Here is a 6,156-nt window from a genome sequence, read left to right as displayed (position 1 = left end):
TGCTCCACTATGTCTGTTAGTCTATAAGGTCCCACAGGACTCTTTGCTGCTTTTACAGATTTCTCTACAGCTCAAGACAATATTATTTTGAGTGTACCATCCACAGGGGAGCTGCACGAGTGCTTGGCGACTTCCTAGCTGAGTCTTCTCATAGCTCTTCGCAGACTCTGTGATTCTATAGCTGGTGCGTCCGTAACTGTGTGTGCGTATGCTGCCAGAGACCCGAGAGCCTAATACAGAAAAACAAGAAGAGGGAGCCCAGGCTAACGGAGCAGGCAGGCTCAGTGAAATCCCAGTACATCAAGTGGTATCCCAGAAGGGGAGGGGAGGGCAAACCATCACAGGACCCTCCAAATGTGACTACCTGGGCATGCAGCCTTGGTGGAGTAGTTATTAGGAACTATGTTGCTCTCAGTTTCCTCCCTAGCCATTGTCCTACCAAATTGGTTCTGTTTGACATGAAGGAAAGGCTGCAGCAGGTGAATGCAGAACACCCAGCTACACAAAAAGCACAAGCTGAGATGCAGGGTGGTTTTGAATGAGTCTGTCTTGGATGAGCAGCATAAGTGCATCAGCATTTTATCCTGAGTCACAATAAACACCTAAATCACAGAATGATGACAAAGGCAAGTGAGGAGCAACACAACTCTCAACTTTTTTCACTTGCTGTCCTGAAGAGAGCAACACCAACAACCAGGAAGCAGTGGGTATTTAAAAAGAGGAGAGCATGTAGTTCCTAATATAAACTATGGAATAAAGAAAGGGAAGGGGGGAGTTCAAAATATGCTCCTTTATAGATCGTAACTCTAGTAGCTCATCTGTTTGAAGGAAAGCTTTTAAAGTTTTAAGAGCAGTGAGAGAAGGAAACTCTCCCATGTACTTTGAGACTGTTATAACATGAGTGGTATCTATCTAACATCTCCAATGAGGAAACCACCTCTGGATAAACAACAAATAGTGAAAACTAAAAAGAAAGTCACTAGGAAATAGTTTCAGGAACCAAGAAAGAGAAATCTGTCTGATGTCAAGGTAAAGAAGGAGGCATAAATTGCTGTAGTAATATGATAAGAGGTTTATGTAGTTCAGGCTCTGCATCTGAAGCAATATCCTGGGCAGAAGATGTCCATGCCTCCTATGAAGAAATACAGAAAGCTACTGTTTGTGATCATCATCCTCTGCAACGTTCAACAGAGGCATACAGGAATGCCTTGGTAGGAATTCCTTTCGTTTATACAGATAACTTTATTGATTTATTCACTGCTCTTTATCTTATAGTAGGATTGTTGAACACTAGAAGAAGGAAGAAATTTAAATTATCTTGTAAGGTCCTTTTTCTGATTCTGATTGTCTGATAATAACTGTCTCATAACTTTCTATCTGAAGACAGTTGCAAATAAATCTTTTGTCAATCTCCTAACAATTTAAATACTGTCACTGCTTTGCAAGTATACCTTTCTAACAGCTGTTCCCTTAGATTTAAACTGAGCAACTGCTTGAGGACATGCTCTGATCCACATTCTATCCTATAGAAGGGAGAGCAACTCAATTTGGGAGAGCAAAGGTTTGTTGGGCACTTAGAACAAGAGATAAGTAATTACCAAGTATGTTTGTCTTAGTAAGTACATACATGCAGAAATGTAGATGCAACTTTTCTTGTTTATTGCAGGGGCTGACAAATACACTGGTTTGAGATCTGGGACTTGGCATGGTCCTGCACCAGTGCCAAAAGCACTGTTAGAACAGGGAACCAGCCACAGTTTTGAAACTGAACCTCTCTATCAGGGCTAGTAAAGAAAACTGTATACTAGTAGGTAAAGTTCAGAATTTCAGCTTTTCAAGGTAAACAGCATATGTTTCCTACCCTGAATAGTTAACACAATATCAAACTTTAAAATGGACTAAGCATAGATTGTATGCAGTGTTGTAGCCATGTTGGTCCCAAGACACTAGACACACAAGGTGAGTGAGGTAATATAGTTTATTGGACCAATTTCTGTTGTTGAGAGAGTGAAGCTTTTGAACTTATACAGCACTCTCCAGGTCTGGGAAATGTACTCAGAATATCATAGCTAAATACAAGGAGACCTGGATTCATTTCCCAACTCTGCCTCTAACTTGTGGGCAAGATACTCTACCTTTTTGACTGTTGCTTCATCTGAGAAAAGGTGATGATACCTATCCCTCCTTGAAAAATACTTGGAGATCTATGGAGGAAAAGTGCTAGCTAAATCCTATGTTGTATATTTTACCATTCTGCCTTTTCTTCCTATATCAGTTCTGACCTGATTTCAGCAGTGTGTCAAACTGCTGGAGCTGAAATACGTGGCTGTAAGCTGACCATCTGAAAACTTGGAACCGAGGCTTTCAAACTGAAAAATATTCTCTAATGCTAATGATTTGTAAAACACTGGTCACTAAGATAATGTTGGATTTTAAGTGGGGCAAAGAAGGTAGCATGATGATATATTAAAGGCTGATATCTCTACACTGTCTAGGAACACTGTGACAGATGAATACAAGTGCCTTCAGGACTGGTAAGCTATTCTGAGCACTAGTCCTGGACCAGTGACTGGGGAGGAAAGACTTCAGTACTTTAATTTCCATTTTATCCAGATGTTTAGTTTGCACAGGCTTTTAGCCACACAATTGGCTCCCATTGGTATCCTTCAACCAAAAATCTCAAGCAGTGGTTGAAAATTAAGGTTAACCATTCAAAGCAATGTGAATAGATCCACATTCTGTTTACAGGACACTATCCATCATCACACTTGTTTGATTTCTAAAGAGGAAATGCTGAAGGGATAGGAATGCTGCTTTCTCTTCACTACCCAAACCTTTCACGATAAAAGGGGAAAAATAAAGTGGAGAGCTAATATAAATAACCATGTCTACTCAAACTGCTCCATCTATCCAATAATTGTCTATCATGGGGTTCAATACACCTTCCTCTGAAGTATCTGGTACTGAGTGTTGTCAGAAACAAGATACTAGACTCTGAGCAGGCTTGGAAGGATTTGATTTTTATCAGTAAATATTGGTAAACATCGATTTCACTATGTACATCCAAACCAATATAAAATATTTTCATCAATGATAATTTACAGATAGGCAAAATAAGATGAATGCTGCTTGAGAACTTAGAGTTTGATTTAAGGGTATTTATTTTGTATATTTAGATATGCAATATTGACAATGCCCCCTAATTTCATGCAACTGAAAATTTAAATCAATAAAAATTGAAAAAATGCTTTAACATCCATATTATCCATCAAAATTATATACAGAAATTGAATTCTGCCAAGCTTAACTATGAGCATCTATGAGGCTTCTCTGCAGACCCATTGTTAGCCCCATATAACTAGAGGGATCATTGAGCTGATCTATTATGACAATTCTCAGGTTCCCAGGTTAAAAATGTTTCAATCTCCAGCACAGAGAAACAGATCTAAAAGGGCATGGAAATTCCTCCCTTCACCCCTTTCAAAATATTGCAAGCTTATAGAAAAATGTTGATTTAGACAAATTCAGTTCAGCTGGAAGATCCTTTAAAAAGAATTATTGTGGCAGGTGCCTAAATACAGAAGCCTTGGGCTGATCACATATGTGCTTCAGTGTTCTGTCTTGTTCATTGTGAAAGCGCTGGGTGACAGCAGAGCAGGGCTGTGTGCTGTCTGTTCCTGCAGCAGCTGCAGCTTTTCTTCCTTTAGCGATCAGAGAAAATGTAATGCTGTTAACATGCCTCAAATAAGAAGAATGTGCTCTAGTTAGGGCTGTTCTGAGTAAATCAGAGTGAACATAAATGAAATCTAGTTCAATGGGGAGGGGAAGGCTCAGCATCTGCCGCCTTGTTTCTAAATGCATTATAATGAAGGAGATGCTCCATGTTTAATATAATTTATTTTTGAAGATGCTCATCTCCTTTCCCACTGAGCTTTTGCTTATCTTTTTAAATAAAGCATGATTTTAAGATTTTCATGTTCCCTACTTAGTTTATCTATTTCATGTGAAACATTAATCTTAACCTGAAACCTGTTAGGTAAGTGAAAGTGCTGTAAGAAAGTGATTTTGTTTTTTGATGTGGTGTAGAAATTTATTGGATTCTTTGTCTATTTTGTATGTTTGGTTTATCACTCATTTAGAAACACTTCTGTTAGAAACACTTTGCAGTTCATTTTGAAAATATCATTTTAAAATGATGTTGAGATCTCAATACAGAATGCCCATTAGGAGAAACAATATTCTATATACTGATACTACCTAAAGTTGTCTCACCACAGGTATATTCTTTCCTTGCCATGTACATATGACTTTCACTTGATGTTAACGGAGGTAACTTGCATGTGCATCAAGACTAAATTCTTCCCTACACCTCCCCTGAACTCCCCCATCCTCCCCTTAGTGGTCAAGTCTAGTGTTACCAATTTAGTGGTTTTTGAACACCCCCCCCCCATAATTTCAATTCCTGAGGGAAACTCCTCCCACAACAATTTGACTAATCATTTCAAAGGTTTTGGAAGATTTTGAGGGAGTTGTGAATAAAGCCATATCTAAGAACAGAGTCGCAAAATCAATGTTTGCCAGGGGTGGATTTACTAGTAGTACCTGGACACAGCAGGATGGAAATCCTTATGTTTATTGTGCTTAGATTTAGTGGGCACTTCCTTTCTGACTACAACTAGATCTGGCCTCACTGATTTCCACTCTATCTGAAACCATATAAAAGTTTTGACTATACTTAAATCTGGCAAGTTATAGGTGCTTTCTTACTGAGTAGCAAAAATCCTCATCTAAGCACAAATTTAAGACTACTATTGCAATTCCTTTGAAACTGATCCAGAGGTTGCAACAGTTGCTCACTTGTTCTTTAGGATAATAGAAAAGAAGCTGGCCATACCAGTCTTCTGGTCCACACTTGACTTTCCGTACAAAAATTGAAACAATTAACTCTTAGCAGTAGTATATAACCATATATACTACTTCTATAATCTGACCTCTATTGGCAAGGTAATTGCAAAGGTGGGGGCAAGACAGTTCTGGCATATCTGGAATCCTTGGATTTCCTTGGTCCCTGTCAGCTGGGTTTCAGGCTCATGGAGATCAAGCTAACCTCTTGTCATCAGTCTACTAGCAATGGTCAACAGTCAAGTTAATTCCTGTAGCAGCAGCCCTTGATAACGCTGACTATGAGATTTTGTTGAGGCATCTACGGCTCCTGGCAAGAAAGCACAGAATTGCATTTGAATAGTGTCTGTTTCTACCCATTAGAAAAAGTCCAGAGAATAGTGATAGCTAATTACCCATCAGCCCTCTTCCCCCCCCCACCCCCCCGGGATTACATAAGGATATAGGACCAGATGGCCCAGTCCTCTGCTACTGCAGATAACTCCACCATGTAATGTTCATAAATTTTATTGTGAAGTTCTGTAGTTGTTCTGGCATGCAGCTCTCGCCCCATTTCAGCATGTATGTAAGATACTTTGAGCTGGGTGGCCATTGTGCAGGTTGCATGAAGCTCTGAATTTCTTTAATTGGACTAAATGTGAGATGTCTGGTTTCCCAAGATGAAGCAAGCAGGCCGAAGCTCGATCCAATGAAAGAGAGATCATGCTGTTTGGCTGAAGGAGCAGCCATATGGAGGTGTTGGATTCTGCCCCTATGAGTAGGGGAGTTCCCTGAGTCCCACTAGGTAGCAATGGATAGGAGTGTCATTTTTCATCTATTTTAGCTCAATTTCTCTTTGATTTGGATCTTGCCACTTTCATCTCCACACTGGATTATTATAGTGGTACCCTTGAAGACAAGTCACAGGCTACAACTGAACTGATACAGAATGTAGCAGCTCATCTGCTTAGTGGGTCTTGATATAAGGAATGGATTAGCTTGTTCATATCTGGGGGCAATACAAGGTACTGCTACTGATCTTTAAAGAACTACATGGTTTGCCTATGAGGTATATGATCAACTGATACACTTTAGCTGATAGTCCTTATACAGGAACATGTGGGTGATGGGTTGCTTCTAGTAGCAGCAAAGAATCCCGTGGCACCTTATGGACTAACAGACGTTTTGGAGCATGAGCTTTTGTGGGTGAATACCCACTTCGTCAGATGCATGTAGTGGAAATTTCCAGGGGCAGGTATATATAAGTTATGTAAG

Source organism: Chelonoidis abingdonii, chromosome 10, assembly GCF_003597395.2.
Source record: "Chelonoidis abingdonii isolate Lonesome George chromosome 10, CheloAbing_2.0, whole genome shotgun sequence".
Taxonomy (NCBI): Eukaryota; Metazoa; Chordata; order Testudines; family Testudinidae; genus Chelonoidis; species Chelonoidis abingdonii.
This window is presented reverse-complemented; position numbering follows the sequence as displayed.